Consider the following 24,319-nt stretch of genomic DNA (forward strand, 5'->3'; position numbering starts at 1 on the left):
TGATTTGGCAATGGATGATTTGATGCAGATGGTGTATTGAATTCCAACTTCCCAGTGTTGATCAAATTTTGAACCACCCTTTTGAATGCCAAACAGTTTTCAATAGAATGACCCGTGATTCCTTCATGGTAAACACAGTGTGCCTTTGTATCATACCAAGGAGGGAATGGTGGTTGCATGGGAACCAAAGGATAGGGCCGTATGACATCTGCTTTTAACAGCGAATCATAGATCTCCGCATATGGTACTGGTAAAGGTGTAAAAGACAACCTTTCATTTTCCTTTCGAGATCCTCTGGACTCTGCTCGATTAGTGTTTGTTTCCTCTTTCTTAACCCTTGGCTGGGTTATTGTAACACTTTTCGATGAATCCTTGTTGTAAGAATTTGCATTGTTAATTTCATTCTCTTTTTTCCGGTACATAGGTCTTTTGGAACTAGACCCCTCATTTGATTCAATTTTGCCACTTTTCAAGACATTTTCAATGAGTTCTCCAGAAATGACCAAATCTGCAAAATTTCTGGTTGCATTTCCCATTAGATGATTTAAATAAGGAGCCTTCAATGTATGAACAAATATTACTGTGGCCTCTTTTTCTGACAAAGGTGGTTGAACTTGGGCTGCTGTGTCACGCCATCTCTGAGCATACTGTCTGAACGTTTCGTTATTCTTTTTCTCCAAATTTTGGAGAGTCCATCTATCAGGGACCATGTCTGTTACATGGCGGTATTGCTCTAGGAATGCTTTAGCCAGATCTTTCCAAGATCTAATGTTGGCTTTGGTCAATTGAGTATACCATTTTAAAGCCGGTCCTGTCAAACTATCCTGAAAGCAGTGAATTAACAATTTCTCGTCTTTCACATATCCTGCCATTTTGCGACAAAACATAGTAATGTGGGATGAAGGGCATGTAGTACCATCATATTTATCAAATTCGGGAGCCTTGAACTTGATGGGGAGGATTAGGTCTGGAACCAAACTCAACTCACTAGCGTCAAACCCATAGAATGATTCAGTTATTTCCACAGATTTCATTCGTTCTTCTAAGCTCTTGATCTGTCTGGTCAATTCTTCATTTACTTTTTGTTTCTCATTCAGCTCATTCAAATCTGGGATCAAATGATCAGTATTAAGATCCCCTATTTTCACATCTGATATAAGCGGATTTTTGCTTGAATATGCAGGATCCACTTGTTGATTTTCATGTGATTTGGCTTCTTGTAATGCAGATGTACGAGCATTGATTTGTATAGGTGTAGTACCAGAATGATAAATTGGTTCTGGTGTAAAACCTAGAGGATACATAGGTTCTTGGTCGAAAGATACAGGATTTTCATGCATTTTTCCAATGATAGCCTGCCTTTTAAACATGTCCTCTATTTTCTGCATCATATTGTCTTGTGAATTTGCAATACTGGCTTCAATTTTTTCCAGCTTCATTCTCATTTCTTCTTGTTCTTTATGATGCTGTTCCTCAATACGCTGTATTTTATCCTCCATAATTCTCTTACTAGCTTGTCTAGTACCGTAGTGATGTTGTATTTCTCTTTTGGCCAGAATAACTGCGATTGAAAAATCTTTTAATATTATTATTTTTTTTTCAAAATTTTAATTAATGAATTTTATCTTAAGAATAAAAATTATACATAAAGAAAATCATGAAATGAATAATGAATGTATGCAAAATGCATGTATGCAAAAAGGTATTGATTCCAAAAAAGTTAACTGTCATAGAACAACTTTCATCGGCATACAAAAGTTTCTTTATAATAATTCATAACTACAGATAAGGCATAGCTATCCTATTAAGCTCTATAATTTCTTTCATTAACCATGGCACCTTCTTTCCGCACTTAGAAACTGGATCAACGTGATGCTCAATTATTTCGGCTTCAACAGCTAGTTCTCCAACATATCTAGCAACTTCGCTCATTTGTACCATGGCCTCGAACACCATATTACTTCTTTCAACATAGAAATTAGTTGACTTTTGCCATTGTTCATTCATTCCTTCAAGAGTTTGCTCCAACTCAGTGATTCTGACTTGACAATTGTGCATAATTTTTTCAAGATCTCTAATGCGTCTTCACAGTGAAGCACTTTCCTCATTATTTTCTTTGAGATCATTAGGTCCTAGACGAACCTTTTCTTGAAATAATGACTCTTCAAGTTGCAAAATGTAAGCATTAACTCTGCATTTTTATTTCTAGATTGATCCAGATCTTCTTCAAGTTTTGTTCGTGCTTCTTGCGTTCTTTGATTAAGCTTCTGGATTTGAACATCCTTGTTTCTGCATCTTTGCATCCAATTGCTAGCCACTTCCTGCTCTACCTCAAGTCTGGTGTTGAAATTTTTTCTTTCTAGCTCCCATTTTTCTTTTTCAATATTGGATTCTTCCATCTTTTGGCCTCTGACTTCAAGTTCAGCAATTAGCTGGTTCATTTCAGATTCAAATCCCTTGAACATGATATTTTTCTCACCTTCAAATTTAATAAAGATGTCATTCTTCATCTCTTCTAAATCTTTGGCTCGATCCCTTTCTTTTTGTATTTCATTCATGATCTCGCGGTGTTCAGCCTTGCTTTTTATAATTCGCTCTCTTCTGTCAACTTCAAAATCTTCCATTTTTTGCTTTCCTTTCTCAAGGCTTTTGAGTAGACGGCTATTCTTTCCTTTCAGATCTTTAACTCGACTTTTCTCGATGTTCAACTCTCTAGTCATCTGTACCGTTGATTGGCTTGGTCTTGATGCTTTCCGGGATTTATATAACTCCTGGTAATTTTTCTGTAATGCTCTGAATTCATCATCAACTTTTTCTTTATCTTTTCTCAACATTGCACATTGTGATGAATGAAAGTCAATGTCAACCCCCAACATAGCTTTATCTTGTCTCATTTGCTCTAATTCTTTCGACCAGCCTTCTCTTTCTGCTTCAAACTCAGCTCTCAAGATTTCAATCTCTGACGGAACCACCTTAATGCGATCTTCCATAGAGATATCCTCATTTTGATCTGGTAGAGGAATATTTTCATTTTTCCTGACATATCTCCATTCTTCATAATCAGGAGTTAGCATTTCTTTTGCTGCTTTAGCTCGGATACAAAAAGTTGTTTTCCAAGCTGTAACAGCTTCCATGATATTTCTTTTATAATTTTTGCTGTGGAATGCGAACTCAGATGACTGTAATCCAGCAGTGACAGGTACAAATTGACGACCTTCATACTGTCTTATGACCAGAAGTGGTGCATATCCAATTCCTCCCCATAATCCGAGTAACATTATCCAATTGTAATCTCCACATTTGTAAAAGAATTCCCTTTGGATTTGCCACGGGGCTCGCCAAACAACGTCATTACTTTGCAGATTTCGAAAGGCATTAATCCACATATCTTTCTTAATTTCTTTCGGCCATTCTTGCTCTAGAAATTCTTTTAATGGTGAATAATCCGTATTAAAGCGTCGGTATAAAACCTTTTCTGTCCTCCAGAAATGACTACGAATCCAAACATATAACAACTGAGTACACCCTGAGAATTGTCCACCTCCTAGCTTTCTACAAGCATTTAACGATTTGAAGGTCTCTGCTAGAATTGCAGAAGCAGGATTAATCTTTTTCGGTAGCTGTTCAAACAAATCTACCACTGCAGCTTCAACATATCCCAATACTTTTGGGAAGATGACCATACCATATATACCCAGAGCAAATAAATCGAATCGTACTTTAATATCTGGATGGCTCTGAATAAGTTCTCTAATGTTGGTCCAAGCAATGCCTTCGCTTTCGCCTTTTTGTTTTGTACGGGATGCCACCCATTCTTCTCGTACACCGGCAATCTTTGCTAATTTAACTCGAAAGGGTTGAGTTTTAATTGACTTTGAATAGATTCGATTCTCCAAAGCCCCTTCGATATGTAGCAAAGTTGTGTACTCTTCAATAGTAGGGACCAAGTCCTCTTTATTGAGAGTGAAGCAATTGTACCCCGGATTCCAGAATTGAATTAGGGCTCTGAGTAATTCATCATCAACTTCGACATAGAGCAAATATGGGATGTCTCCGTAAGTCTGATAAAACTGTAATTTTTTGTTTGAATCCCAACTTTCCCAAATGCTTCGCAAATCTTGCATATCATTTCTTTTTAGCGAAACTGGAGCATAACTGGCCAAGTCAGATACATAATCATCCTGCAGGCTGTCTCCTTCTTGTCTTTGTAAGTCCTCAGCCCACTGTCTTACTTCTGAGTTTAGAATTACTTGATTTGAACACTTTTTATCCATAGATGAAGGCTTTCCAATGAGACAATTAACACTAGGATCAATTCCTTTTATCCTGTATGATGCTACGCAAATAGAAAAAATAAAGAACACACAAAAAGAAATGAATTAGTTTATATAATAAAGAAATTTAATAATAACATTTACCTAAATATTTTTATTTAAACATGCTTTTTCTAAATTTAAATAATTTGAATATACATGTAATTTAATCAGTAAAGAAAATAAATATACAAGAAAGTTAGAATTCATTTCTCCTGTGTGTACACCTATTTTGGACAAAATTTCGGCATGACTTCAGATCGGAAGAGTTTCTAGGGTTTTTTATATGCAGGGTTTCAGATCTAAGAATAAAGGTACCCGAATTGTCCTTGTTAGTGCCCCCTTGGGTTGCTAACCCTCAATCCTAGTCCATTACAGACTAAAGTGGATCGAGTTCAATTCGAGGGGATACATTTCTCTATGCCTGACACGGAGAATAAATTCTCACGAAGACATAGAGCATATGAACCCCGAAAGTTACTTGCTAGGTCTGACACGGAGAATAAATTCTCACGAAGACGTCGCTTTCACTCCCACTTAAAAGGGACAACTCAATTATAGAGCTTTATGTTATGCAATGCAAGTGTTGTGTGTGAGGAGAAATGTTCAGACATTTGACAGAAAAATAAATAATGAAATAAAATACTTGCAAATAAAATGAAATATTAATAATATATATAAATACTATAAAAATAATATGTATATAAAAAATTATAAATTAAATATATGAAATTTTAATTTATAATTAATAGAGACAATTTATAATTGATTTTTAAAAGTTTGACCGGTCCCCAGCAGAGTCGCCAAGCTGTCGTAACCGGTTTTCGTCCGGGCACGAAATATTTATTTGGCGGGAAAATTGATGTGAATAAATGGTTTTGAAAATAATTTGGGAGTCGCCATCGGCCTTTTGGATCAGGTAGGTCGAATACCTAAAAATTATTTTCTTTAAAAGAGTTTTAAGAAAACATCAATTAAAAAATGAACTGATCTGCGTTTATAACCAAAAATTCGTTCTTTTTAATAATAAAAAGGGATTCGTGGTCGGTTACGTTTAGGGAAGGATTAGCACCCCTACAACGCCCAAAATTGGTACTTTTTAATTATAAATTGTCTCTATTATTAAAATTTTAAAAATTCAAAAATATATTTAATTTATAATCCTATTATTTCAAAATTATATAAAAAATATTTATTTATTTAAAAATATCGGAAAATGACTTCTAGGTGCCTTAAGACAGCTCTTTTCTTTGATATTAATAAATATTATTTTAAATAATAATTTTTTATAATATTTAATTTTAAAATACCAGAATAGGACATCCAGTTGTATTAAGACTGTCTTTTTCTTCGATTGAAAAATAAATATTAAAATAATTTATTTAAAAATAAATTATTATTTATTATATATATTTGACTACATAATAAAATATTTAAATATATAAACAAGTAAAAATTAAAACAATAAAAATATAACTAAAACGATATATTTTAAAAGCAGTAAAAATAAATAAAGACATTTAAAATAAATAACTAAATTATAGTAAAATTGAAATTAAAAACCTAATTCATAATTAATCAAAATTATAGGGATTAAACATGCTATTTTCTTATTTAATAATTTAGTGACTAAAATAAACTTATCTAAATTCGAATATAAGATTAAAATAAATTAAAATATAAACTAGGGATTAAAATATTATTTATTAAAATTAAGGGATTAAATCTGTTATTTATCCTAAATATATTATTTTAATATAAAGGACTAAAATAAATGAAATTAAAATTTAGAGATCAAATTAAAAGGATTATAAATTCGATTTAGTGACTAAAATGTAAAGTTTACAAGTTCGGAGGACTGCGGAAAGGATTTAACTATTATTAATTACACGAATAGCCCTCCCCAAAACGGCGTCGTTTGGGAAGGGCTATTTAATGCCCAAACCCGGCTGGCCCTTCATTTCTTTTTTTTTCCTCTCTCAAGCAGAGAGAGAGCCAGAATTCTCTCTGGCCTCTCTCTATATTCCCTCACTAGAGGGAATCCGGCAGCCGTCTGCCGCCGTAAATTCCGCCGCCGACCACCGCCTCCGGTGGTCGGAAATTCCCCAAATTCACCTAAAATGTAGATCTATACACCCTAAGACCGAATCCGACCTTTATTTCCCCAAAAGACTCCTAATCGGAGTAAATCTATGAAAATACCTTCGGTATTTTCTGTTCTCCGGTGATGTTTAATGCTTCCGGTGATGGTCAAGGTTTCTTTGGTAAGCTTCTCTCCCCTTTTTTTTTGTTGCTGTGTTGTTGTTGACTGGGATCGTTGGTAGTTTTTGTATCTCTCTCTGTTTCTGTTGTTTCCTCGTCTCTGTTATGTTCTTTGTCTTTCCGTTTTCTCTGTCTGTCTCTTTCTCTGTTCGCAGATGGGGTGATGGCTTTATAGCCATCACCGGTGCGGCCATTGGACCGGTCCGAAGAGTGGATTTCGGTGAGTCACCGGACTCCCAGTGGTGACTCACCCCATAGCCATGGCGTGGACGGCTGACGTTGGAGCTTCTGGAGCCTTCGGTTGGGACGTGGCAGCGGTGGAGACGGCGAGAGCAGCTGCGGCGGCCGCGTGGCCCTAGGGTATCATACCCTAGGGTTTGCATCTGGAGGCTCTTGGACCGTTGGATCATGCCAGATCCAACGGTGGATGGATGATGGCGGCTAGGGTTTAGGGTTACATATTTATGTTAAATGGTTGGGCCATTGTAATTGGGCCGGTCTATTGGGCTTGTATATATTATATTTATTATATATGTATTTAATATATTTAATAATAATAATAATAATAATAATGATAATAATAATAATGATAATAATAATAATAATAATAATAATAAAAATAATAATAATAAATCAATATGGGTAAAAAATTAGTATCTTCAGTTTGCTTTGCCAAAACAAAGCTCTCGAAAATTCCACACCACAATGCTCGTATTCTATTATATATTCTCAACAAAACAATACATTGTTCAATGTCACCCTCGTGAATATCAACCTCTACCATCACCGATCTTCCTAGTGCTCATCGACTGCCGAATTCATTACCCATCAAATCGTTTCATATTTTCTTCCACTCCTTTGTCTACTTCTACTCTCTCCACCTTCAACTTACCCGAAGAACCAACATGGCCGAAGAGAGCTTTGAAGTTCAAAACACCGGGGAACTAGTCCATGCAACGGAGCCAAATGAACGTCATGAAATTGTCGATAGGTCGGTCGACCTTTGATGAAGATGGTGTTGCCGTGAAAATGGAGATGGCTAAGTAAGCTTTTAGGGTATATTCGGGGCTTGAGCATAAGCCTCCGAGACATGAGATTTGGGTTTGGAATGCGTATTAACTGTGCTCTTACTTTGTTCATACGGTTCTTATACCTATCGTGTTTTCTCTAATCATCAGTCAAGTAGTTGATGAACCTACTGAGCCACACCAGAGTGCCAAGTAGAGATGCACAGAAGCCGGATTTCAATCCGATCCAGATCGGATAAAAACCGATCCGGTTTTTTCCCCCAACCCAAAAACCGGATTTTAAAAAAACCGGATCGGATCCTAATCGGTTTGGAGGGCCGGATGGTGTAACCGGTTTCGGTTTGCAAAAAAACCGGTTTTTTTTTAAAAAAACCGGTTTTTAATCCGGTAAAAAAACCGGTCGTTCAATTTTTTCCCAAACCGGTTATACTATCCGGTTTTTAAATATCCGATCCGGTTTAAAAAAAACCGATTTTTCCAAAATCCGGTTTCAGATATTTTTTAGGCAAAATCGGATATTCGAATTTTTTGTGCACCTCTAGTCCCAAGGACCTGACCTGTATGGCCGGTGAAATGAAATTGTAAGTCTTATCTTTCGTATATTTTAAAACATAATACTAAAATTTACCGTTAACTTTTTTATAAAATAATCACTTTAATATTTTTTTATATTTTAAGTATTTTAATATTTTATTTTAGACAAAATATCTCGTAATTAAATGAAAATATTTGTCGACTAATTGTCCATGTTTATTGTTTATATGACATCTCATAAGTAAAAAGTAATAATATGATATGTGTCACATCATCGTTTTGGACATATGACATGTATTATATCATCACTGATGAGTGTTCTAAATTGATATTATTTGCTTGTTAAATCTTTGATCTTATAGATTTATTGTTGTTGATTTTTGTGTTATGCTTATTTTCGTGTAGGATCTTACTTTTCATGGTTAGCAGTAAAAAAGGTGTATTTTGTATTTTTTTTATTTGGTCACGCCTGGAGACATGTGCATGACTTTAGGCATGACACGGTCTGATGTGACAGTTTTTAAAATATCCAGTCAGCAACAGTTTTCTAGAAGATCTAGTTAACGTCTTCTGAAAGGTGGACGTGAGAGATATATTATGAGACTTATTTTTAAATTTTAAAGTTTGAATTTAAAAAGCATTTAGAATTATCTTTAAGATTATTTTTATTTTAATTTCTATGTTTATATCTAGATTTTCAGAGGTTATAAATACCCTTTTGGGGTAAGCCTAAACACACAACTCATATTTCATTCTTCTTCTTATTTTTAGTTTTATAAATTTCTTTCTTTCTTTCTTTTTTTTCTTTTTTTTCTTTTCAATTTTGTTTTAATTTAAATTTTTTTAAAATGCTAAGTATGACTTTTGTCATGCTTAGCTAATTTTCTTATAAGCAGAGAGCTTAAGCGATAACTCAATTTCAACGTGAGAATTGAAAAACACTTAAATAACTTCGGAATATATATCTCAATCTCTGCGCTTATTTTCAAAAATCAAAACAATTTTCAAAATCAATGATTGACTTTGATCAAGATGTTGTTGCGATTAAATGTGTGGGAGGAATGATCAACTTATTGAAAGCACATTCGACTTCCTGGTAACACACTTGGCTAGATTGTCTTGCCAAGAGGAAATTGAGATGGAAATTAGTAGTTATTGAAACAACAGTCCAAGTCGATCTTCACGAACTTAAACGGTTATTGATCTACGACAATTGATGTTGATCAGATCAATTTCCGAAGCCGAAATCAAAGATTGCATTGTGTATTCGGTATACAAATAAGAATCACGAGGATTGCCCTTGTAGACAAAGTAACCGACGTGAATCCCGAAGGGAAAATCTAATTTGATGATCCGAAGGAAATTGAGTCAAAGCGAGGGTTAAGGTTGTTTTTACTATATTCATTTTCAACCTTCAATTTTTATTTTCTTTATTTTTCTTTAAATCATTTTTTATTATTTAATCTTTTTTTACCAAAACCCTATTTTTACTACTTATCGCTTGATATAAGCAATTCAAACAGAAATTTGAAATTTTCTAAGTCCTTGAGGATTGACCCTTACTTCTCTTTATTACGAATTTCCTTTATTTATTAATTGAGAAGAAGAAATTTATTTTGACATCAAAACGACAGTTGTCAATCACTTTAGATATGTGTTATTTATTATGTCATCACTTTGAACATATCTCACGTGTCATATCATTATTTTGAACACATGGCATATGTCATATAAGCACTCTGGACAATGACATATGTCACGCCAATACTTTCAATGCATAAAATTTGTCACGTCGCCAACAACAAACTATTTTCATCCATCAATGAGTATTTTGTCTTAAAACAAAATATTAGGTTAAAGTGTGCTAAACAGATAGAAGCCAAAGTGATTATTTAATTAAATGTTTTTATTTTTCTTTAAATGAATTTACAATTTGAGATACATTATAATTTTGGGTAAATTATACAAATAGTCTCTCAAGAGGAATTATAGGGCGTTACTTTGTTGAATCTTTTGACTATTAAAAGTTATAAAATGTTTTTTTGACTATAGGGCATTGCTTCGAGTCCCTCAAATATTAAAAGTTACAAAATGATCATCTGACTATTCTTATGTTACAAACTCATCTTTGTTCATTAAAAAAAATTAACGTTCGTCTAAGTTTGACGTTAACCTACTAACTTGGATACGATAAAATCTAATCCCATATCCGTTTGAGTTGTATAGTCGTTTGAGATTATATGATCAAATTTTATTATATTCCAGTCACCATGTTAACATGTAGCTTAGAGGGCTATCAATTTTTAACAGAAAAAAGGTGAGTGTATGACATATGAACAATTGGATGACCATTTATAACTTTTAATAGTCGAGAAATTTAACAAAGTAACAATCTATGGTCAAAGAACCATTTTCTTATTTTTAAGTAGGAGACTTAACAAAACGTCACCCTATAATTGAAGGATCATTTGTGTACTTTACCCTATAATTTTATTGTCATGCCACCAAACGAGGCAATTCATGATATTTGCGTTTAATCACAGGTACGATCAACTTACACACCGTTCAATATCAGTTGGCAATTCAAAAGTTTCACCCTTAGAGTCGACTTCAATCTCTTGGGCAATAGGCTTAGTTCTGGCTTCCACGTTACTCCTTTCCATTTCCACCAACCTCGACCATAGCCCGAACCAGCAACTTATCACGGGAGCCGTAACAGCTCTTGGAGCATTCTTTTGTATACCTGCTGGATTCTTCGAAGTCACATGGATTTTCCCCGTATATATTGCTCCAATCGTGTTTTCCATCACCATTGCTACAGCTTCCCACACCCGCCATCATGGTCAAATGGTCCGAGGCTTCACCGGAACCTCCCTTTAAAGACTCAATTGCCAGTTAGATGAGGTTTATCCAGTTGGTTGTCGCTTTGTGTTACATCCGCCGGTTGCTTAGGCTCTGCCGTGATTTTATCTTTCGTGTATTATATGCTCTGAATTCAAGAGATTTTCATCGGCCTGTGGGTGGTCTCCATTTTTAGTGGACTAAAATGGGTAGCTGGAATAGTTTATGTCATTGCCTTGAGGCCTGGGGAAAATGTTACTTTTCCTGTACCAAAATCCCATTTTCTCTCCCCTCTTAAATGTCATAATGGACTTGGAACCCTTATAGTTGTAGGTCTTTCTTCATCCAAATCGATGTGCATTTTCACCGGAGGTGTACTTTACTTGGTCGGTGAACTCTGCCTCAAGCCGATGTTTTTGTTCTATTTCTGGCTCTTTTACTTCATTTTCCCCTCGGTTGCTTTGCCGCTTCTGCAACCGGCTTAGCTTGTTTTAGAAGCAAGTGTTGTGAACATGCATCTACTAGGACTCATTTTATTAGTAATAACTTCAGGAACGGGTTTCCAATTTCGGAACTACAACTGGCAGAGACACCACTTACTGATGTGTTGGGGGAAACCATATTATTTCTCACACCAGCATAGTTTCAAAATTGACCTAAAACGTCAAGATCAAAACTATCAAAATTGCACAGCGAATAAACCCGTCAAACTATTAAATAATGAAACACAATGAAAAATCCCAATAAAAAACAATAATGGAGAGAACACACCAAATTTACGAGATTCAACGAAAATATCATTTACTCATCGGATACCACCAAAGATGATAACTTCACTATCGACAAAATATTACAGCAAATGGAATTCCATAGAATTCTCAAAATATTACAAAGTGGAAGAATGAAGAAAACTGATAGGAGAGAGAACATTTTGGGATGCTTTCTAGTGAAAGTACTTAGGCCTATTTATAGTTGAGCTTCAAGTACCGATCTTGCAAATAACCTAATAGTTTAGGGACCAAAGGATAATTTTCCCCTGTACACAAGTTGACAACTTGCAAATACTTGGTGTCCATCAAAGCCACTTGTCAACTTGTGTAGCAAAATCAAACTTGAATTTTTTAGTGGTAGTAAATTCGAATTCGATTTTTTTTATGGTTGTAAAGTTGAACTTAAATTCATGTCGATTTTGACTAACACTTGGACTTTATTCAACTTGTAGCTTGTAAATATACAAGCCACACATAACAAATCTCTATTGTGGCTTGATATTTCTAAGCATACTCAAATTCTTCAACTCCCCAAATCTAATGAAGCTATCCTTATGCAGTACCTCTAATTGCGCTCACAAGCGTCATACACTTGAAGGTGCACATTTAGGATGTTAATCAAGTCCAAACAATGATTGGATTTGATTACTATTATCACCTTGGTAATCATATATGCAGGATTTTCTACTTTTGCAATCTTCTGAAGTAGAATCTTTCATTCTTCTAATATCTCACGCACAAAGTAATACCTCACGTCGATATGCTTAGTCCTTTAATGGTAGACTTTATTTTTAGCTAAGTGAATAACACTCTTGAATGTCACAATAGAGACTAATGTGACTCTGAATAACCCCCAAGTCATCCATCAACCCGTTAAGCCAAATTACTTCCTTCACAGTCTCTGAAACTGCCATATACTCTACCTTTGTAGTAAACAAAGCCACCATAGACTATAACGTAGATTTCCAACTTGCTGGGGCTTTAGCAAGAGTAAACAAATACTCAGTAGTTGATCGACGCTTATCCAAATCACTAGCATAGTCGAAATCAACATATCCAACCATAAACTGACCAAGTTCTTCATCCTGTGTAAAAATTAAACCAACATCTAGGGTTTGTTGGAGATACCGTAGAATCCATTTCACAATTTGCCAATGTCCTTTTCCAGGATCATGTATGTACCTGCTCACAACTCCAACTGCATGTGAAATGTCAGTACGCGTACACACTATCGCATACATCAAACTCCCAACTGTATTAGCATATGGAACTTTTGCCATATATTCTCGTTCTTCATTAGTTTTAAGAGATAACTGAGAACTAAGTTTAAAATGAGAACCATGTGAGATATTTACATGTTTGCCTTTTCATTCATGCCAAAACATTGTAATACATTTCTCATATACTGCTTCTGAGTCAAACAAAGCTTGCTTCTCTCTATCTTTGCTTATCTCCATACCGAGAATCTTTTTGGCCTCATATATATATTTCATCTCAAACTCTTGATTCAATCGAGCCTTTAATTTGTCTATGTCATTTTGACTCTTCGAATCGATCAACATATAGTTAACATACAAGAGGAGATAAATGAAAAATTCATCTTGTAGCTTTTTCAAATATACACAATGATCGTAATTACTTCTGGTGTACTTATGCCTCCTCATAAAGCTATCAAATCCTTGTACCACTACCTCGAAGATTGCTTCAATCCATATAGCAATTTGTTCAGTTTACAAACCCATTTCTCACAATCATCATCTTCATATCCATCTGGTTGAGTCATGTAGATCTCCTCTTCCAAATCACCATGCAAGAAAGTCGTTTTTACATCAAGTTGAGCTAGCTCAAAATTCAACTATGCTAATAAGGCCAAAAATATTCTAATGGAGGAATGCTTCACAACAGGGGAAAATACTTCATTGTAGTCGATTCCCTCCTTTTGAACATAGCCTTTAGCTACCAACCTTGCCTTGTAGCAAACATCTTTCTTTTTAAGAGATTCGTCTTTCATTGCAAATACCCACTTGCATCCAATTGCTCTTTTACCTTTCAGTAATTGTTCCAGATTCAAAGTGTTGTTCTTTCAGAGAGATTACATTTCTTCATCCATGGAACTTTTCCACTTGTCACTTTTCAAGTTTTGTATTGCTTCTTGGTAAGTGATAGGAATACCATCATCAACAACTAGAAGAACATAGGCCACCATATCAGCAAATCGAGTAAGTCTACGAATTTCTCTCATTGTTCTTGTAATTGCAGGTGGTTCTGATGTCTCCAGTGGTTATTGGGTTTGAACCTCTTCATCTTTTGATTCTTCTATAAGAGTTGAAGAATGAGTTGCATCAACTTCTGGGATCATCGTATACTGAAACTCTGCCTATTTTGGAGTATGCTCCACCTGCTGTGGAGTATTACTTGTTTGAACAACTCCATTTGTTACCTTCTTTACTATGGCAGATTCATCAAATATAACATCTTTGCTACATACTATCTTCTTGGTTTCTACACACTAGAGGTGAAATCTCTTCACTCCATGGGTGATTCCCATAAAGATATTTTTCTTTGCTCTCGGATCGAGCTTTGATTCCTTCACATGATAATCAGTAGTGGATCCAAACACATTTAAGGAATCATAATCAGTAGCAGGTTTTCCAAACCATGCCTCCAACGATGTTTTTCCTCTTATTGTTGATCATGGCAGATGATTGATGAGATAGCCAACATATGTCACATCCTCAGCCGAAAATGTTTTCCCTAACCCAACATTAGATAGCATACATCGAACTTTTTCCAATAATGTTTGATTCATACGCTCTGCCATCCTATTATGTTGTGGTGTATTTCTAACAGTGAAGTGTCGAACAATACCATGCTCTTGGCAAACATCAAAGAATGAATCACTTTTATATTCCCCTCCATTGTCCATCCTAAGTCGTTTGATCTTTCTACCAGTCTGGTTCTCAATCATATTTTTCCATTTAAGGAAAATTTCAAGCACTTCATTTTTGGACTTCATCAGATACACCCAAACTCTTCTGGAAAAATCATATACAAAAGTTACAAAATAATGTTTTCCACCCAAAGACGGTGTCTTGGAAGGACCCCACACATCTGAGTGAATATAATCCAAAATACCTTTTGTATTATGGATTATGGTGCTAAACTTCACTCTCTTATGCTTTCCCAGAACACAATGCTCACAAAAGTTCAATTTGCAAGTATTTGCACCTTTCAACAATCCTTGCTTTGCCAGAATTTGCAAGGATTTCTCTCAAGCATGTCCCAATCGCATGTGCCACAACTGGGTTGTGTCCAAATTATCGCTAACAGAAGCTGCTGCTGCAACTGCTCCAATAATTTTACTACCTTGGTAGTAATACAAATTATTTTTCCTGATGCCCTTCATCATCACAAGTGTGTCAGACGTGACTTTCAAAACTCCATCTTTCATAGTAACAAGTGAACCTTTGGATTTCAAGGCTCCCAACGAGATGAGAGTTTTCTTCAAATTAGGCACATATCAGACATCAATAAGAACTCTAGTTGATTCATCTTGATTCTTCAATCAAATTGAACATATCCCAACAATTTTACAGGCATTGTCGTTGGCCATATAAATAACTCATGTATTTAGTTATACTAAATCAGAGAACCACTCCCGATTAGGGGACATATGATAGGTACAACCCGAATCTAATATCCACTCATCTGAATGGAATGGTGGTGATGAAACAACCAATGATATGTTAGAATCATTGGTGTCATGCTCTACAACACATGCATCTGAAGCAGCTTTTCTTTTCCTCTTTAGCTTCAGACAATCTTTCTTCTAATGGCTTTTCTCATGACAAATAACACATTCATCTTTTTCCAATTTGGACTTCAACTTTGATCTCCCTCTCCTCTTTGGCTTTTTGCTTTTTGAGTGATCTCTTGCCACCATGGCCTCTATTGCTTCGTACTTGTTCTCTTTACTGGTTTTCTTCTTAAGTTCATAACTATACAAAGCAACAGTTACATCTTTAAGGGTAACTTCATCCTTATCATGAAGTAAAATCGACTGAAGGTACTCAAATTCGTCTAGAAGATATGACAATAACATTAAAGCCAAATTTTCATGTTTGAAGGTTTCATCCATGGCCAATAAATCTGCCACTTTTTCATTGAAAGCAATGATGTGTTCATTCATATTGGCGTCTAGTTGATAATAAAATCTGAACAATCTTTTCTTTATGTGGAGACGATTATGAGATCTTTTCTTTATGAATTTTTCCTCCAATACTTTCCACAGCTTACTTGCAGAAGTCTCGTTCTTGTAGCATACTTCTGCTCCCTGGAAAGATAAGATCAAATCGTGTTGTACGTTAAACTATTTATTGTTCCCCATTCTTTCTCCTCCATATCAGTAGACTTTTCTTCCTCAATGACAATGTCTAGACCTTGTTGGAATAAAGAATCTAACACATCGCCTTGCCTCATACTGAAATGATCTGATCTATTGAACAACTCCACTGAGAAGTTTGCATTTAACATCACCCTCCTCATCTGTCTGGATGAAGAGCTTTATGTCTTCACTGATCTGTATTTTGTCATTTTAATGCCAACGAACAATATTCAATAGCATGAACTTGATATTTTTAGCAACAAGACCACCAAGATAACGTCAAACAAAACTCTGATACTAATTATTGGGGAAATCGGGTTATTTTCCATACAAACGTAGTTTTAAAATTGACCTAAAACGTTAAGATCAAAACTACTAAAATTGCACTGTGGATAAACCCGTCAAATTATTTAATATTGAAACACAATGAAAAAAAACCCAATAAAGAACAATAATGGAGAGAACACACCAAATTTACGAGGTTCAACGTAAATATCGTCTACTCCTCGAACACCACCAACGAATGATAACTTCATTATCGACAAACTATTACAGCAAATAGAATTCCACAGAATTTTCAAAATATTACAAAGTGAGAGAATGAAGAAAACAAATAGGAAAGAGAACTTGTAGGGATGATTTTAAGTGAAAGTGCTTATGCCTATTTATAGTTGAGCTTCAAGGACCAACCTTTCAAATAACCTAATAGTTTAGGGACCAAAGGATAATTTTCCCATGTACACAAGTTGACAACTTGTCAACTTGCAAATACTCGGTGTCCATCAAAGCCCACTTATCAACTTATATCAACTTGTCAAATTGTGTAGCACAATCAAACTTGAATTCTTTAGTGGTAGTAAATTCGAATTCGAATTCTTTGATGGTTGTAAAGTTGAACTTAAATTCATGCTAATTTTGACTACTACTTGGACTTTATCCAACTTGTAGCTTGTAAATATACAAGCCACACATAACATGATCTTCGTCGATGTGCAAGGCACGTCGATAGGCGTGTTGCATGCTTTCGGGAGAGTTTTGGCGATGGACTGTTCACCGGTTAGTAAAGAAGGCGCGCGTTTTCAGTTTGGTTTGCGTGGGTGAAAATAGTGGGGGCTTGTTTGAGGTTTGTTGTAGCGTCAGGAGCCGCTGCTGAAGACGTTGGGACTTCTTTCAGAACCGCGTTCTGCACAGTAGCTGTTGCGATAGTTATATCCATTTATGGAAACATTAGCGACGTTGGCGGAGCAGTAGCCGTTGGACATATAGGAGAAGACTTGGATGATAGCAGTAGTATGAGCACGAGCATTAGCGACGTAAATGGCGATGCGAAGAAAGAGCATGCGGATGTAGCTATGGGCGCGAAAACAGCTTAGGAAAAAAGTGCAAGTAGAAGAGACAATAATTGAAGGATTTTCTTTTACGCTCAAATTTTAGTCTATCTTCCGAGTGCTAAAAGTGTCCATGTTGATAAAAGAGACAATAATTGAGCAGTAACTTTTGTTATGTATCTTTGAAAAAAAATGTAATTGTATCAAAATAATAATAATTTTTATTTTTTACATTCACATGTGTTATATTATATGGTTTATATTTATGCACACAACAAAACATACATTGTTAAAACTTTTACAAATAAGGTGCCCGTCTCTGAGCTTGGGCAGGAGGGTACCAGCGCAGGGCCCCTCCAAAATTATAAATTTATATAATAAAAAAATAAATTATAGATTTATTATTTTATTTCTGTTTTTTATAATTTTATTTTTTTTATAAAATTATACTTAACGTTGTATTTTATTTTCTTGTTACTCGATATTAAAAGATTAAAGGTGATGTTGATTATGTATTTTTAAATAATTTTTTTTACTTTTCACTATACATTAGAAGTCATGAAATGATCGTTCGATCATATGATATTGTTTCGTTGAATTTCTAACTCTTAAAATTTACAAAATGATCATTTGACTATTTATATATTTTAAACTTGTCCTTTTGTATGATTATCTTACCTGAATATTTATAGGATTTTATGTGTTCATAGAACAAATCTTCCTCTAATTTAATAAAACGTTTTCATCCATTTAAAAGTTAGCAACAAACTATAATGTAAATAAAATGGCAATAACCATATAAAAATTCGATGGAAACTTAATTTTCGGTTTACGTAATTCATGTAATCCAACACAATCTCATTTACGATTTAAATTATGTTTGCTATTGAATTTGCTTATTTAAGGTTTACATTCGCTTTGAATTTCAACCTTGTTTAGAAGCAGTATAAATTTGATTCTAAATTGTTTAAAAAAAAGTAGATTGTTATAAATTGTTAAAAAAAAAAGTATATTGTTATAAAGCGAGACATTAATACTAACTGAAAAAATACAAAATAAAATATATAAGCAAATAATCGATCGACCGTATCGTGATATTAATTATTACCTTAAAAGCGAATTCATCTCGATATGTGTAACATCTACAATGGACGAATGTCCCCCTCCTGAGGTTAACACAAGTCCCTAAATTTCGTACACCCAAAAGATGTAATATATTTTGATGGTATTGTTATTCCCTTAACTCAAAACATCACTCAGAACATTTACGAAACTCATAAATATTTCTATATTAAATATTTGTTTAAAGATGTCTTAAAATAGTAAGATTTACTACCATTTAAAAGTTAAATAAGGAGGACAAAATATCATTTTTGAATTATAATTTAATACTATTTATTATAAAATTAAATGACATTTTAAGCATTAACAACAACGAATTCATTAGTGTTATACATGGAAACGACATACATGTTTTCGCACAAGAGATGATAAAAAAAAAAACTGCTGCAACTTGAAACCGACCAAAGCACTTAATTAGGCTTTGCAGGCCGCCACCCTCACTACGTACCTGACTCTAATGTTCTCCACCTCAACTAAAAGTCCAACATCTTTTTCTTACCCTACCTACCTACTAGTGAAAATTAGGGTTTTAAAAAACGTTCCGCAACCACGATTTCGTTCGCGATATAGTAATTTTACCGCCGTCCGAATTACCCGTTACACCCGCAATAGCGCTCAATAACGCCCGCGACAGCCGCAATAGTACCCACGACGACCATAATTACGATAAATCCGAAATAACCGAAAACGCGACCGCCACCACAAATTGAAACTCTGGTAAAAACCTTAAGTCTTTCTCTATCTCTTCGTCTTCGTCTTCGTCCTACCTTTTCCTGTTCTATAAATTGAGTGAATCCATCTTCTTTGAATATTGAAAAACATAACCAATTAAGTAGAATGCCGAGTGAAAGGCAGATATGGGTAGTTCCATTCTTTGGGCAAGGCCATCTCTTCCCATGCATGGAACTCTGCAAGCACATCGCCTCTCGCAATTTCAAAACTACTTTCGTAATTTCCTCTAATCTCCCTTCTTCCATACCCTCTTCCTTCCCTGACTATCCTCTCATCGAAGTCGCCCAAATACCCTCACCTCCGCCAACTCCCCCACCAGAGGTCAATCCCAGCCCTCCCCATGGCCATAACCACCACTCAGATTTAGCTCAGGGCATTGCAAGTCTGCTGGAGAATGCCGCCGTACCCGCCTGTGCCGTGCTAGATATTATGATGGATTGGACAGCGGACATTTTCAAGAAGCAAAACATCCCAACAGTTTCAATTTTTCACGTCGGGTGCTTGTTCTGCAGCTTTGGAGCACGCCATGTGGAAGGCTGGCGTGGTGGATATCAAGCCTGGAGATACCCTTTTGCTTCCTGGTTTACCTAAAGAAATGGCTTTGACATGTTCTGATCTTAAACATGGTCCACCTCCTGGACCGCCTCCTGGGGTTGGGGGCATCGGATTTCCACCTCCGCCTCAAGGACCACCACAACCACCACCGCAACCAGGTGGACAACCGCCCTGGATGGATGCTGCCAAGGACTCAGTTGCATTGATGCTCAATAGTTGCTATGATCTTGAGGGTCCATTTCTTGATTATTTAGGCATACAAATGGGCAAACCTGTTTGGGGTGTCGGACCCCTTTTGCCCCAACAGTTGTGGAAAACATCCGACTCATTGCTTCAAGACCGTGAAATTCGAGCCAACAGGCAGTCCAACGTAACCGAAGACGAAGTGATGGAATGATTAGATTCAAAGCCACATGGATCAGTGCTGTACGTGTCTTTTGGTAGTGAAGTTTCTCCCACCAAGCGAGAACTCGAGCAACTGTCTGATGCATTAGAAGCCTCAACCAGGCCATTCGTTTGGGTAATCCAACACGGCCCGAGCCGACCAGGTCCACCACCTGGACCACCTGGAAACCAACCTGGTTCGAGTTACTTCCCACATGGTTTGGACCAAAAGGTTGGTGAAAGAGGACTGGTAATACACGGATGGGCACCTCAGTTGTTAATATTAAGCCATGGATCAACCGGTGGGTTTCTATCACATTGTGGATGGAATTCAACGGTGGAAGCCATCGGACGTGGGGTGCCATTACTGGCATGGCCAATCAGGGGTGACCAGCACAGCAATGCCAAATTGGTGGTGAATCATCTCAAAGTGGGGTGCATGATTTCTGATGATCTTTATCAACAAAACATCAAGGCTGATCATATTGGTAAGGGGATTGAGAAGCTGATGGGAAATGAAGAGCTGAAAAGGCAAGCTTTGATGCTTAGCACTAAATTTCATCAGGGTTTCCCGTCGAGTTCAGCTGTTTCTTTGGACGCTTTTAAGGATCTTTTTGTTAGCTTAAATGCAGATTAAGCACAAGATAGAATAGAATCCATTTTGTGACGCCTCTGTATTTCATCAGCATACTATGGGGTCCAGGATCTTTTTAGCGATGTCACGTGACGTTTTATGAGAATGTCGTATCATTGCTTTGTCGAAAAATATCATTTAAGATGAAAGTTTAGGTACTTAGAATTAAAATGCATATATACTTTAAAGCCTTCTTTATATAATAAAGCATTGATTTCAAATAAAAGTTATTGATTTATATTTTGAGTGAAAATAGTTAAAATAACTTAAAAGTGTATTATTATTTGTGAAAATAATTATATCTCATTCAGACACATCATATTTTAAATGAAGAGGTGGACAACATAAAGTTAAATAAAATTATTGCTTCGATTTATTTGATTATATTTGTATTATTGTCGAAAAATATATTACCCAATTGCTTTCGTTTTCCTTTCATTGAGTATGAGAGATTGAATTTAAACTTTCAATTGAAGTATTTTGAAAATGACATGCGCAATAATAAGAAATTTTAACACGCATTGTGCTTATCAAAATCATGACTGTTAATTCACTTCAGCTTCCAACGAGGTGAAAGAAGAATCAAAACAAAAGCAGGGGAATGATTAAATGGAAACTAAGACTTCAATCACTTTCAAGAACAAGCTGTTTTCTTTTCGAAAATGCTTGATGTAAGACATGACATGGGCTTGCATTTATAACACAGAGACAGACATTTAGAGGCACCTGTTTTTCAATCCCTCTGACAAAACAGTCCTTAACCTTATTAGAATTTGCATCCCTAAAATAAAAGAAACTAACTTTGCCGGGATCTCCCGACTCGAACCCTAAAAATTTAGTAGGGGACTATGATGGATTCTACAAGCTCTTGCAGTGGGGCCAGCTCTTTCTTCTCAATCAGCCCAAATTCCTGCACATCCAAAACAACAATCTCAATTAACCTAACAACTTCCTACTCAACTAAGACTGCATTCTTGCCTCTTAGATACAAAGAACATTTCAATACTTTATCACCTCGCCCATGCCTCAGGTGGTTAGCAGGCAGTGAGGGTCGAGGTTAACATCTTAAACCGATAAACTTGAGCCTCTAGGGTGCTCTCTTCTTATTGAAAAAAAGGGACAAAAGGAAACTATACTTCAACCCATCTATCATTCCACAAATAAAGTCATATTACCTTTTTGTTTGGTCACTATAACGGATTCTTCTGTGAAAACCATGATACATACAAGGCAAGAAACCATGACTTCTACAAATATTAAAACCTATTATGGTGTCTAAGAATCGTCTAGTTGTTCTTGAAGTTGCATTAAGCATCTTCAAGCTATTGGCCTGTAAGGGGGGAAATAATAATAATAGTAATGCAGAAGAAGACTTACACAAGTGAACAGTATGAAATGCTTGAAACATGTGTTCAAATGCGCTTCCTCCTTAAGGCTCACAATTTTCTGGAAGTGAGAGGATAAATGTGGGCGTATACACGGAACAGCCTTTTGAATATTGTCTTCACCACATCTTTGAAGTTTGGAGGAAATGGTGCACCTAGAAATTTTGAAATGTGCAATAACATATATAAAGATACTCAAGATGGATATGATTTGTAATAATTTCATATTACAGAAGTTACTCATCACTATTTTCTGCATAGATAAACAATTATCTTTCTCCAGACGATTAATGTCCGAGTTGGACTTCATTGCCGAGAATTAAAAGGCAAGCACATGATATGAAGGTTTTACCCAGCTTTTGAGGAAATATCGATTCATCATCAAGTTGTGTTTCAATCCACTCCATTAGATATTCAACTTATTTTGGGGCAGAAACCTCAATAGGTTTCTTGATTTGCACACCATCTGCCCATCTATATTCATACCTGTAAAGTTTTGCAAGATATAAAATAATCAGCTCCAGAAAACCCAAGAAATACTCTTCAAAGATTTTAAAAATGAGTACACGAAATTATAAGGCGCACAACAGTAAGCACCGGATTATTAAACTGATTGATCAGACAGTGTAAGGTAAAAGAACTAAACATGAAAACAAAAAAATTAATTATCGGGCAAATTCAAATGATTACAAGGACTTAACTCTTAGAACAATTCTTAACAGATTTTTATTTCTTTCTAATGTCCTTCGAATAATATAAGGAAAATTTCAAATCATTGCAGATAGCTAAGATGAACCGGCAATAATAATGAAAACAATACACCAAATACTAGGACGGATGAAATCAATGGAAACATGATGCATTATGCATAGCTCCCTCTCCTCTGACGAATTAAACAAGACGATGCTATATATTATTATTGAAGTAAGCGTTCTAGAATGAATCTAGAATGAGTCTAGAATGTTTAAGCAATCCGCTGCATGTGTGTGTAGAAGTATAGGGCAGTTAGTTTGTTAGCATTATGTTTCAACAATTTACCAGCTTAGGTAATTGGTTATCACGTGTATATAAACCATGTCTTCATCAATAAAGAATCAAGAAGCTTTCTTAAGATTTCAGTATTGTTTACACAATCTAATATGGTATCATCCGCCTTTTGATCCTGGAGATTGCTCCCCTCATGGGTGATTGTAGCAATATTGCCTTCGACTTCGGGGAAGCTGCTCGCAGCAGCAAGACCTTCACACACAAGAAGATCCACATTCTGCTGGATGAAACGAACTTCTTGTTGTGGAAACAACAAGTATTGCTCACAGTTCGCAGCCACAGGTTGGAGAGGCTGCTCAATGGAGAAGTACTGCCACCACCAGCTCGAATTGTTGATGAATCAGGTGCTAGTGTTGTGAATGAAGACTATGAAAGCTTTATTGCTCAGGACAGTGCTCTTGCGTCCTGGTTACTGTCAACGATCAGTGATCCCTTACTGCCCCAGTTTGTAGGAGCTGAAACAGCAGTTGATGTGTGGCGAATGGTTCAGAAATTATTTGCCAATCGTTCGACTACGAGCGTGATGAGTATGCATTGCAAACTCAGATCCGTCAAGAAAGGTGATGATAGCATGAGATTCTATCTTACAAAGATTAAAGAAGTGTGCGACGCACTTGCAGCGTGTGGGAGTGCGATCTCGGACCTTGAGTATTTGAAACCATTCTTGCTGAGTATATATTTGTTCAACAATATGATCCTGATGTAACTGTCTGATGAACGAAACAATAATGTATAGTCATCTCCACTGTCACTGTTTCACCATTTTCATTCTTCATTCCTTTCTGTCTTATTGGAAATATTTGCTCACGTCGAATGATCTTTAACATATGACGATGTGGGCCTTCAGCATGCCCCAACATTGGCTAATACAAACGTTCAAAATGTGTCAACATTCTTGATTCTGATTGAAAGGGGCTTTCAGCATGCCCCAGCATTAGCTAATACAAACGTTCAAAATGTGTCAACATTCCTGATCATGAATGAAATGGGCTTTCAGCAT

General features: G+C 35.8%; 3 pseudogenes; 2 read left to right on the forward strand and 1 right to left on the reverse strand.

Moving 5' to 3' along the window:
- Window positions 1-24,319, forward strand: part of LOC120127523 — a 47,209-nt pseudogene that overhangs the window by 21,081 nt on the left and 1,809 nt on the right.
- Window positions 1,991-20,904, forward strand: LOC120127568 (annotated as a pseudogene).
- LOC120127569 lies at window positions 21,571-22,764 on the reverse strand (annotated as a pseudogene).

Source organism: Hibiscus syriacus, unplaced genomic scaffold (genome assembly GCF_006381635.1).
Source record: "Hibiscus syriacus cultivar Baekdansim isolate YM2019G1 unplaced genomic scaffold, ASM638163v2 tig00110469_pilon, whole genome shotgun sequence".
NCBI lineage: Eukaryota > Viridiplantae > Streptophyta > Magnoliopsida > Malvales > Malvaceae > Hibiscus > Hibiscus syriacus.